Raw genomic sequence first — 13,781 nt, forward strand, 5'->3', positions numbered from 1 at the left:
TATAAGGCTTTTTTTTTTTTCCCTTCAGTACTTAAAATACATCATCCCAGTGCCTTCTGGACTGCAAGGTTTCTGCTGAAAAATCTGCTAAAAATTTTATTTGGCATCATTAATACATGATGATTCAGTTGTCTATTGATTCTTTCAAGATTCTTTGTTTTTTACTTTTGTCAGGTTGATTATAATGTGTTTTAGTGTGGGTCTATTTGATTTTACCCTACAGTTCGTTTAACTTGTACTTTTCTATCCAAGTATTCACAGTTTGGGAAGTTTTTGTCCATTATTCCTTCAGACGAGGTTTCTGCTGTTGTCTCACTCTTTTTTCTTCCTGGATTCCCATAATGTCTTCTTTTTTGGATTCCCATAATTCCATTAGGGTCGGTTCACATTTCTTCATTGATTTTCCTTTTGGCTCTGAGAACTAATAATTTCAAATGATTTGTCTTCAAGTTTGCTGATGCCTTCCTCTGCCTGTTTCAGTCTGCTTTTGAACCCCTCTCATGAAATTTTTAATTTACTTACACTTTTAACTCCACATTTGCTTTTTTAATAAATTCTGTCTCTTTGTTGATATTCTCACTTTGTTGATATATCATCTTCCTGATTTCCTAGGCAGTTGTTTTCAAGAGTTCATCTAGCAACTCTGAAGCCTAAAGATTTATTATGTTCTTGTGAATGGGTCATATTTCCCTGTTTTTTTCTGTGTTTTGTGAGCTTTTGTGAAAAATTGCATATTGAAAAAAACAGCCACCTCTCCCAGCCTTGTAGACTGGATACTTGCAGAGGAAGGCCTTCACTAATCAGCCTGGTGTAATGACTTAAGGTCTTCTCAGATCTTTTCTGAGGATGTGCCTTCACTGGACCTGTGTCTGAAGCCCAGCTACAGCCCCCTACTTCTGCCACACACAGATGTTTCATTTCCCCAAGAGCCGCACCCCTGTCTTCTTGGCCCTTAAATGTTCTGTTGTATTCCTCTGTCAGTAATCTCTGCCCTCCAAGTGTGTGCAGGTGTACAGTTGCCATGAAGTTTTCATGGGCCATTGAATCCATCATTGCTTTCACAGCCACCAATCTGATATAAAAAATACTCCACTATTGCTATCTCAGCTGTGAGTCATGTGAGACAGAAACCAGACTCTCAGACATTGCCTGGCATGCCACACATTGCAATCAAGTTGCACTCTTTTACTTTTCTCCCAATGGAGGACCAGTAATTGGGCAGCTTTCACTCTACTGCACCATATTGAGTCAGGAATGGGTTAGGATAAGAGTGAGCAAAAATGTCACGAAATTTGCTATCATTTTGAGAGTGACTCTTTCTTGACTGGGCATTCACTTTGTTGCTTCAGATTACTGACTGGTTTCTAGAGCTCCCACAAAGCTATTTGTATTCTATTGTTTAGTTCAGTGTTTTCATGGGGTTACAGACCTGGAGCTTCCTATTCTGCCATCTTACCTATATCACTGCTGTCCTTCATTTTTGGAAGATGGTTTCACCAGATATAGAATTCTTGGTTAACAGTGTTTTTCTTTCAACATGTGAATATGAAATCCACCAGCCTTCTCCCTTGACGCTTTCAAAATTCTCTCTGTGGTTAGTTTTTGCAATTTTAATATAGTGCTTTTGTGTAGATCTCCTGTTGGAGTTCACTGAATTTCTTGGATATGTACTTTCATGTATTTTATCATATTTGAGGAGTTTGGAACAATTATCTCTTCAAATATTTTCCCTGACTTTCTATCCCTTTCTCTCCATGCAGGATTCCTATTATGGATATGTTGTCATACTTGATGATGTCTTGTAGGTCTTTTACGTTCTGCTCATTATTCTTCACTCTTTTCTCTTTGCACCCCTCAGAGTGGATAGTCTCAATCAGTTCTTCTTCAAATGTGCCAATTCTTTATTCTGCCTGCTTAAGTCTGCTAATGAATCCCCCTAATGACTTTCTTATTTCAGTTGTGGCACTTTTCAACTCTAGAATATATATTTGATTCCTTTTTGTAGTTTCTTTCTCTTTGTTAGTATTCGTCAATTGGTGAGACACCATTTTCATGATTTCCTTTAGTTCTTTGTCCAAAATTTCATTTAGTTCTGTGGGAATATTTAAGAGAGTGATTTAAAGTCTTTTTAATGCCTGGACAATGTGTATATATGTATGTCCACATTGTGTGGACAATGTACATATATATATACAGACACACACGAGTGCATATATATATATATATATATATATATATATATATATATATATACACATTTTTTTCCTCATTCATGGATCATACTTTGTTGTTTGTTTTCATGCCTCATAACTCTTTGTTGAAAATTTATATGTGAAATAATATAAAGTAGAAATTCTGGAAATCAGATTCTCCCTTCCCATCAGGATTTTCTGTTACAGCTGTTTGTTACTGTTGTTGTTGGTGGTGGTGGTATTGCACATGTTTGTTGAAATCTAGCTTGCATTTGGGAAGATGTAATGGTTGTTATAGGTTGAAAGGAAGCTTTGTGATATGAGAAGCCCATACCATTTTTTTGTGACTTTATTTTAAATTAATATAATATGGTGTTGGTTTATTGGATATATTTTTATGTTCCATGCTACTAACGTTTAAGATTCAAGCATTTGACAAAAGTTTATTTAGGACTTTTCATAAGTATTTGATTGAGAGTATTCAGTGGTGATATTTTGTTTATTGTATATACATGGGTATCTTTCTGGGCTCTCTAGTTTGTTCCATTGGTCGATATGTTTGTATTTAACCCAGTACTATTCTAATTACTGTAGCTTGGTAATATGTATTTTTGTTTATTTTTTTTTGCTGTATGCGGGCCTCTCACTGTTGTGGCCTCTCCCGTTGCGGAGCACAGGCTCCAGACGCACAGGCTCAGCAGCCATGGCTCACAGGCCCAGCCACTACGCAGCATATGGGATCGTCCCGGACCGGGGCATGAAACCGTGTCCCCTGCATCGGCAGGCGGGCTCTCAACCACTGCGCCACCAGGGAAGCCTGGTAATATGTTTTGAAAGCAGGAAGTGTGATCCCTTGAGATTTATCCTTCAAAAGATTGTTTTGGCTATTTGGGTTCTTTTGTGGTGCCCTATGAATTTTTGGATTGCTTTCTCTATTTCTGTATTGAACACCATTGGGATTTTAATAGGGACGTGATTGAATCTGTGGACGACTATGGTAGTATGTACATTCTGAAAATAGTAATCACAAACACGGGATGTCTTTCTGTATTATCAGTGTCTTCTTTAATTTTCCTCATCATTTTTTTATACTTTTGAGTGTACAGGTGTTTCACCTCTGATTATGTTTATTCCTAAGTATTTTATTCTTTGCACTGAAGTTGATAATGGTATTGGTTTCTTAATTTACTTTTCAGATTTTTCCTTGTTATTGAGTAGAAATGTAATTGACTTCTGTATTTGATTTTTAGGTATTTCCAGTTCAGTGAATTCATTTTCTGTGGAGTTGGTAAGACTTGCTACCAAAAAAATTGTGTTATCTACAAAGATAATTTTACCCCTTCCTTTCTGATGTGAATGTCTTTTATTTCTTCTCCTTACTTAATTTATCCATCTAGGATTTCCAGAACTATGCTTAATAAAAGTGGCAAGATTGGACATCCTTGCCTTCATGTTCATAAAGGAAAAGCTGTCACTTTTTCACTATTGAGTTTGATATTAGCTGTGTCCTTTTCATATTTGGCTTCTTTATGTTCATTTCCTTCTATTCCCATTTTATGGAGGATTTTTATCTGAAGGAATGTTGAGTTTTTTCCAAATCCTTTTTCTTCATCTGTTGAGATGATCATGGGGGGGGTTGTTTTATGTTTTTTTCATTCTGGTAATGTCACGTATCATGACATTGATTGATTTATGGATGTTGTACCAACCTTGAATCCCAGCGTCATATGTATAATCCACTTGGTCATATGTATAATCCACTTAATGTGCTGTTTAATTTGGTTTGTTAGTATTTTGATGAGGTTTTTAACATCTGTGTGCATCAGGGATATTTTATCTTTTCTTATAGTGTCTTTGCCTGGTTTTGATATCAGGGTAATGCTGGCCTTTTAAAATTAGTTTGGAAGAGTTCACAGTTTTTCAGTATTTAGCAGGAGTTTGCTATGGTTTGAATATGTCTTTCCAAATTTCATATGTTAAAATCCTAATGCCTGATGTGATAGTAAGAGTAGGTGGGGCCTTTGGGAGTTGCTTAGGTCATGAGGGCAGAGCGCTCATAAATGGGATTAGTGCGCTTATTTTTTTTTTTTAATAAAAGGCTCCAAAGATACCTCTAGCCCCTTCCATGATGTGAGAACACAGAGACAAGGTACCAACTATGAGTCAGAAAGAATAGTCTCATCCAAGTGTGATGATGCCATAATGTCAGACTTCGGGCCTCCAGAATGGTGAGCTATTATTCATAAGCTACTCAGTCAGTGGTATTTTGTTAGAGTATCCCACATGGAGTAAGCAAGAGTTTCAGAAAGATTGGCATTAATCTTCTTCAAATGGTGACAGAATTCATCTGTGAAGACATCTAATCTTGGGCTTTTATCTGCTGAGATATTTTTGATTACTGATTCAATCTCCTTACTAGTTTTAGATCTCTTTAGGTTTTCTATTTCTTTTTTACTTAATCTTGTCAGGTTGTGTTTCTAGGAATTATCCATTTCTTCTAGGTTATCCAATTTCATGGCATACAATTAATCATAACAGTCCCTATAATCCTTTCTATCTCTGTGGAATCCATTTTATGTTTGCTTTCATACCTGTTTGATTTTATTGGGATCTTCTCTCTCTCTCTCTCTCTCTTTGTTAGACTAGCTAAGGATTTGTCAATTTTTGTTTTTCTTTTTAAAAAACTTGGCTCTTGGGCTTCCCTGGTGGCGCAGTGGTTGAGAGTCCGCCTGCCAATGCAGGGGACACGGGTTCATGCCCAAGTCTGGGAAGATCCCACATGCCGTGGAGCGGCTGGGCCCGTGAGCCATGGCCGCTGAGCCTGCGCGTCCGGAGCCTGTGCTCCGAAACAGGAGAGGCCACAACAGTGAGAAGCCCGCGTACCGCAAAAAAAAAAGCAAACTTGGCTCTTAGCTTCATTATTCTTTTCTATTGTTTCTCTAGTCTGTATTTCATTTATTTCTGCTCTGCTCTTTATTTCCTTCCCTCTGCTAAATTTGGGCTTACTGTGTTCTTCTTTTTTCTAGTTTCTTGAGGTATGATTTTAAGTTGTTTATTTGAGATTTTTCTTTTATCTCAATCTAGGGATTTATGACTATAAACTTCCCTTGTAGAACTGCTTTTGATGTATCCCATATGTTTTGGTATACTGTCTTCATTTTAATTCTTTTCAAGATGTTTTCTAATTTCTCTTTTGTTTTCATTTTTGAAATCAAAATAATCTTTCTCAAGATTATATTATTTAATTTCCACACATTGTGAATTTTCCACCTTTTTATGTTGCTTTTTATTTACATTCCATGGTGGACAGAAAAAATAGTTAGTATAATTCAGTCTTGCTAATTTTATTAAGACTTGTTTTGTGACCTAATACGTGATCTAGGAGAAAGTTCCATTTAGAGTTGAGACTAATATATAACTGTTGGGTAGAATTTTCTACATATGGCTCTTAGGTCCATTTGTTTTATAATGTTGTTGAAAGTTAACTGTTCCTTTATTGATTTGAGGTCTGTATGTTCTGTCCATTATTGAAAATGTTCAGTGACACTTCAAAAATTTGTATCAGGGATTTCTCATTGACTCCATGCTGGCCCACAGTGAAGCTAAAAATAGTATTTTCTGTAGGCATTCTTTTTCTTTAAGCTACAATGCAAAGAGACAGAATGACAGTCTCCCCTTTTGTTTCTGTTTTATTTTTTTTAATATTTATTTATTTGACAGTGCCAGGTCTCAGTTGTGGCATGCGGGATCTTCATTGTCACATGTGGGATCTAGTTCCCTGATCAGGGTTCAAACCCAGTCCCCCTGCATTTGGAATGCGGAGTCTTTTTTTTTAATTGGAGTACATTTGCTTTACAGTGTTGTGTTAGTTTCTGTTGTACAGCAAAGTGAATCAGCTATACATATACATATATCCCCCCTTTATTGGATTTCCTTCCCATTTAGGTCACCACAGAGCCCTGAGTAGAGTTCCCTGTGCTATACAGTAGGATCTCATTAGTTATCTATTTTATATATAGTATCAATAGTGTATATATGTCAATCCCAGTATCCCAGTTCATCCCACACCCACTTTCCCCCTTGGTATACATGCGTTTTTTCTCTACATCTGTGCCTCTATGTCTGCTTTGTAAATAAGATCGTCTCTACCAATTTTTTCAGATTCCAAATATATGCGTTAATATACAATATTCGTTTTTCTCTTTCTGACTTACTTCACTATGTACGACAGTCTCTAGGTCCATCCACATCCCTACAAATGACCCAATTTTGTTGCTTTTTATGGGTAGTATTCCACTGTATATATGTACCATATCTTCTTTATCCATTCCTCTGCTGATGGACATTTAGGTTGTTTCTATGTGCTGGCTATTGTGAATAGGGCTGCTCTGAACATTGGGGTGCACTTGTCTCTTCTTTCTCTTTAAGCTACAATGCAAAGGAACAGAAGAACAGGTGTTTCCCTTTAATTACTTAGAGTGTGACACCGCCCCCCCCCTTTGTTTCTGTTCTGAACACTGGCCACAAAATAGTTACAGTTTGACACAATACTTGCCAATGAAATACCACCTGAGAGATTCTGAGAACTTACTTGTTTTCCTGATCCAGCATGACTCCTTCCAACTTCTGTTGTCCTTTATAGGTCAGTCATGCACACTTGAAGGCAAAAGAACACTTTCCAAAGATGATGTGGCACGGTGATAAAACTTACCTGAAAAAAAAAAAAAAAACTTACCTGGGTCCTTCATCACATCATTGAGCTATCTCTCCATCCCTGGATTTCTTATTAGGTGAGAAGGATAAACTGCAATATATTTAAGCCACTGCTGTATAATTTCCTGTATTCTTGGTAAAGAATGACCCACCTGGAAATGGCATTTCGAGATGCAGACCTCAATATTTAAAATTGGCTGAATGGGGGTAGAAGAGAATATTCAGTTATTCCAGGCAAGAAAATTAGACATCTTTATTACATGTTGATGAAAATGTGTGATCGAACATGTACGTACTTATCCTGGGACACAAAATATAGTGTAAGGAGAAATGATAAAAGAAAAAAAATCAAGAATTTTAACTTGGGTGTGTTATATTTTGCTACTTTCTATGCAGTCCTCAAAGGCAGGGATGATTTCAGACTTCAGCCAACAATTCTGCTCAAGACATGAAAGAATGAAATATAGCTTTGCTAAGAGAACATTCTGCAGGCTGTAATGTATATTGAGTCAAAGAGTCATGATTTGGATTTCTGTGAGTTGAAATAATAGCAGCTAACATTTATATGATACTCCCTACATGCTAAACACTGTTGTAAGCACTTTACATTTATTAACATATTTAATCCTCACAACAGCACTGTGATTTGTGCCATTATCTGCAACATCAGAGGGAACCATGTGATCACTGTAGCCACCAGCTGACCCTACAGCCACCTTGTGCCTCCCTTGGACCCACCCAAGAATTTCTGAGCCTTCTTTCTGGTGAGTCTTGTGGCCTTTTCTCCCTCATTGTGAATCCTCCTGCCAATAAAACATGCTGTGAATGTTAACAAAAGGAAACCTCAACTAGAATTGGAGTCTGGAAGGCCCCCCCGTAGAGGGAGCTCTCATGCCGTGTCACTCATCATCAATTACCCCAACAGGTATTGACAGATTTCTAAATTTCTAAATGGAGGCCCAGAGAGGTTAATTACTGGTTGTACTGGGTCTCCCTTATTTTTTGAAGCTGCATAATTTAATCTCTCGTTTCACTAGCAAAAGTTTTGTTCAGACCATATATCAACTTGTTTTTGTTTGTTTGTTTTATTGAAGTATAGTTGATTTACAATGTTGTATTAATTTCTGCTGTACAGCAAAAGTGATTCCAATATATACATATATACTCTTTTTTATATTCTTTTCCATTATGTTTTATCTCAGGATACTGAATATTGTTCCCTGTGCTATACAGTAGGACCTTGTTGTTTATTCATTCTATATGTAATTGTTTGCATCTGCTAACCACAAACTCCCAGTCCATCCCTCCCCCAACTACAAGTCTGTTCTGTATGTCTGTGAGTCTGTTTCTGTTTTGTAGATAGGTTCATTTGTATATTTTATTGATAGATTCCACATATAAGTGATATCATATGGTATTTGTCTTTCTCTTTTTGACTTACTTCACTTAGTATGATAATCTGTAGCTCCATCCATGTTGCTGCAAATGGCATGACGTCACTCTTTTTTATGGCTGAGTGTTACTCCATTTTATATATGTACCATGTCTTCTTTATCCATTCACCTGTTGATAGACATTTAGGTTTCAACTTGTTTATTGTTTTTTGGATTTTTTTTTTTCAGTTTAAGCCAAATGTAACAAAAACCCAGCCACCTATATTTTCCTAGGCCTTCTGCCCAGGTCCTCCTAGGACCATGCCTGGGAAATGTACCAGTGCCCCTTGAGACTCCAAGTCTTAAGTAAAAACAGCTTGAATAAAACTCAGGATCATCACTCAAACAATGAAATCTGGATGTCAGAAGAACTCACCAGAACACCTGAGGAGTACTGAGAAGCCAGTGGGGCTCAATGGGTCCATGCTTGGTACCAAGCACCAGTTTGGGGTGGACTCCAGGTGTCCTCTGGTGGGTATCTCTGATATCCTGCTGGCTACACCATGCATGTTTGAAGAAAAAATTAATCAGTTGACCTAAGAAAAAGATGGAAAATTTTATTTGAACCACCCTGAAGATTACAACCCAGGAAACAGGCTTTCAGAAAGCTCTGAGGCTGTGACAAAGTGAGAGAGTGGCATGGACATATATACACTACCAAACATAAAATAGATAGCTAGTGGGAAGCAGCCACATAGCACAGGGAGATCAGCTCGGTGCTTTGTGACCACCTAGAGGGGTGGGATAGGGAGGGTGGAAAGGAGAGAGACAGAAGAGGGAAGAGATATGGGAACATATGTATATGTATAACTGATTCACTTTGTTATAAAGCAGAAACTAACACACCATTGTAAAGCAATTATACTCCAATAAAGATGTAAAAAAAAAAAGAAAGCTCTGAGGACTGCACCCATTAGAGGTCAAAGCACAGTTAAATAAGTATTTGAGATAAAGGGTTATATGTAAAAACTATGTATTGTTAACAGTTTACACAATCCAGATGTACACATACAAAGCAAGTATCAGTAGAAGGTCATGGGTCATCATAGCCCCTTACAAGATAAAGAAAGGTTATCTCCTAAGGAATTATGATCCTTGATGAGATTAAGATGGAATGTTATCTCCTAAGAAGGTCTGGTTAATGCAGATGCACAACACACACTAAAGGGGTGGGAGGAGGCCCAAATGGTAAAAGAAAAATTTTATGTTTAAATTTTTCTTATCTTGTCATAAAGTATGAATTTTATTTCATCAGGAGGGAGAGAAGGAAACTGTCATCAGGTAATCTGTCACCTGGTAGTTATTCAGTTTCACTGTATTTTCTGCGGTTTCAATGAGCTCCTTGGAAACATTTTTTATTGAGTTTTTCTTTCTTTAAATTGTTGCTTTTGTATAGGTGGTACCCTACAAAATAGTTTCAGAATTAACTCCTCTCTCTCCTTATGTAAAAAAGTTTTCACCTGTAAAATTTGGTTCTGCTATTAAAGTAGGCATTCAGTTTAAAGTAAACAGGTTTATTACTTTCATAGACTCGATATTAAATATTACCACTTCAATAAGATAAAATTTGAACATGAATATTAGACAAGGTTGTCACATGTAACATCAGTTATACATTTTTAACCCACTGAACCAAGTAATGGGCATGCAATTAATTAGTAACACAGTAGAAGGATATGATGAAAACCAGAGCTATTTGTGTTATCAGATGAATGAGTATTCTAAACGTTTATTTTAAGGACAAAATGTGCTCCTCCAAAATGGGATAAGAGCCACTCTAAAATGAGAAGTCATCTCACTTGGATACAGTTTATTGGAAAACACTCACCAGGGGTCAATTCCTGCTTCAGCTGGTAGAGAACTAAGCAGACTGTGATATGTCATCACCAGATTCCATTCAAGGATTAATGGCTCCAAAGAACAAGATGCCTCTCTAAGTCTTCCTGTAATGTTACACCCAATAGTGACTTGTCCCTCCATTCTAGTCGCCTTTGCACACCAAGGGGCAGAGGATGGCTTTCCACAAGTCTCAGAGGAACAGGGCACATGGATAATCCAATACATGTTCTAAATCATCTCTTTTGGTTCAGGCCAAGTCATGGCACTTGTGGGATCTGCCAAAACAGAAGCTCCCCTGCCCCGGGGTGGGTGGGATAGCAAGAGATGGAATTTGTTTAGAGCCATCTCTCACCACAAGGGAAGGCTACAATGTCCCTGGAAAGATAATTATCTAATTCTGCTACTAATTTGGTTCAAATGACCTTGGAAGGCTGAGGGATTTCTGTAACTCCTCCACTCCATATATAAAGGACTGTAACAATGAGATTTCAGGACAGCACCTGTGTTCTCCACAAATCAGAGCTGAGGATCCAGGAGTGGGACTCTGAGACTTGCCCTCCTTTGCATCCCAGCAGGATATCAGTTCACCTGTAAATTCATCTTTAAGGTACAGTGTGTTCAGCTTTGTGTTGTCAGGTGTGGGAATAGCTTACATCTGGGGCTGGGAGTTGAGTCCCAATTTTTATACATGTGTCCTTTTTGGCCATTTGGACTCATTTTTTTCCCCTCACTTTGAACACCCCACCCTGTACCAGTTTGGAAATAGAGTTAGACAGGCCAATAAGACTTTTCCATCTCTTGATTTCTACATGTCAGTTATGCATGAATTTCAAGTTAAAGAGTGTGAAAAAAAAACCAGAAATCAGTTTTTTATCTCACTGAACAAGGCTCTCTTAAGATTAAATAAATAAAATACAGAATACACCTCATGTTGATTAATGGATAACTTAGTCTTTCCTTTTAGCACAAGAATGCAATAAAACTTGTTAAATTTTACATTTATTTGTTTAAATGAGTTTTATTTTATGTTTGAACACAATTGACTTAAAACACATACTAACTCTATATTGGCACTGCCATGGTTTATTTGTCCATTAACTCAACAAATATTTTTTGAGTGCCAACTACTTTCCAGGGTCTATCTTGGGGTGGCACATTCACATATGTTCTCCTGAGTACCAGACTAGAAGCTGTGCTTTCGTCTTTTCACTAAGAGCTGAATACATTTACAGTCTGGTATTTTCTGCCCTAGTGGAGACTAAAAGCACCGCTATAGAAGAGGATTATCTAAGTCCATAAACATTCCAACATTTCCATAACTGCAGAGTGCAATATGGAATTATACATTCAACGTTTAATAATACATAGCCTTTGACCTGCAGTTATACTTCTAGGAGTTTATGCTCCATATATACTTGTGAACAAAATGTATGATTCACTCTATAATTTTTTTGTAATAGATCCAAATAAGAATTAATTTAATGTCCATCAATACAAGAATGCTTAAATAAATTATGGCATATCCATTAAAAGTGGCAACCATGAAAAACAATACGGGCTGGTAAGGAAATATTTTTTGAAGTGAAAAAAGAAAAATACAGAACAGTGTATATAGTATGGTTCTACTTGCAAAAAATATGCACACATGTGGTTTCATTAAAATGGAAATATAAATAAGACATCATTAACAGTGGACAACTTTGGGAAGTGTATCTGGCAACAGCAAGGAAAGAGAAGATTTTGAGTTTTATATCCTTCAATACTTTTTGAAATGTTTTGCTGTGTACTACTGTATTTTCACATTCTTTAAGGAGCATCTTTGCTTATAGTGTAAAACTTCAAAACTGGTTGACCAAATTATTTGGGGGATTTTCTGACAAGAAAGATTGAATAAATTGTGGCATGCAATAATTTTCATATGTATCCCCAATATATGGACCATCACAACAAAAGGGGAAAAATTTTAAAAGTGACCTACAATACTCAGAGAGAAAAAGGAAGGTGAATGCTGCTCTAAGTCTCCATATTTTGGTCTCAAGTGTCTTATCTCCTTCAATACCACCACCAAGTGTGCCAACTGTGTTTGTCCTCCTTGTCAGCCATGCTCACTGTTTTCTCCTCGCACTCCAGTCTTCCAGAATTTGTCTGTTTGGACACAGCTGCCTCTCTCACATCTCTTGATTTTCTAAAGAATTATGCTTTATTGATCACAATGATCCAGCTTATTTAGAACCTGCTCTCTGTGGGGCAGAAATGTGAGATAACAACCACCATGATTTTATTCTCACTCAGCAGAGCAATAAAGATGATTAAGGAGGTTTGTTCCATATATTCCACTTTCTAAAAGAAAAAGAAATGTTTCTGGACATGCAACTATTTGGGAAATCAGACTCTGGCTAAAGCCCACTTTTTTAAAGAAGATACACAGATCATTTTCTGTCCAGGAAAAAGTAACATTGATTAATGACAGTCAAGTAGCCACTGGGCTGGAATTGGGGATGGGGAGAGAAATGATATTTTAGCCAAATTTTATATCTTAGCCATCTTACCACTTACTTTTAAAGATTTTTTTAAATGGGAGTAGAATATAAAATTTGCTAGAGAAGTTATCACTTTTAGCTCAAAATTCTTTGGAGAATTTTGACTTACCAGATGAGTGATGTCATCATGAGGGAATCATAGGTGTTTTGTCCATTGGGCAAGAAAGTTTACGATGCACTGGGTGAAGGGTGTTCTATTAAGCAAGGTCCTTGGCCCACAGTGTTTAGAGTTTAGTTAATGGGAAAAGGGGATGGAGACCTGGCTCTTGGTCCCAACTCAGCCAGACACAGAGGCTCTCTGTGCTTCAATGGAGTTGGGCAAATGCAGACCCAGGGGCTTCTCAGTGACTGGGAGGATGGGCTTTATGGCCCCCCAGTTCCCTTCCAACCCCAGTAAGGTGGCTAGACATCAAATGGAACAGTCTAGATGTAACCAGTATAAACCTACAGTGGTTAGCAGTGACCAGGGAGGTGGAGAAGGCTAAACTCTGTTTGCTTTTGCTTTGTAGTGTTTTATTTTAACTCTACACGTGCCCAGTGTATATTTTTTCCTGGAGTCTAAGGCATAGCTACATGGTTCACGGAGAACTCCAAGCTTTTTCCCATTAGACCACATAGGACTCAGAAACTGGTGACCGAAAGGCCAAATCTAGCCAACAGACATTTTCTGATATTCATACAATGCTTTAAAATGTCTTAAATTCATTATCAACATTTTAAAAATAAGGAGATAACACATTTTTAGAAATCAGAATTTTTAGCTTGTCTTGAAAAACTTTTGGCAACTCTGGGGCCAAGCTCTGCTGGCAACAGTCCTTTCGAGCTGAGTGACAGTGTCTCCTTTAAATGAGCCATGCATTCTAGAATTTGTTACAGAGCCATCTAAATGCACCTGGACCCTGCAGGCTTCTGAGTCTGTGGCCCGTGACTTGTAGGCAATCAATGTTATGGATATGAATTAGACCACCCAGGATTTTATTAAGCAATTACTCTGTCAGGTGCTAAATACTTATCACAGCAGCTTTTTCAGTTGAAAATTAATTTAATCTTGTGAAAGTGTGTAT

This window comes from Phocoena phocoena, chromosome 6 (genome assembly GCF_963924675.1).
Source record: "Phocoena phocoena chromosome 6, mPhoPho1.1, whole genome shotgun sequence".
In the NCBI taxonomy this organism is placed as follows: Eukaryota; Metazoa; Chordata; class Mammalia; order Artiodactyla; family Phocoenidae; genus Phocoena; species Phocoena phocoena.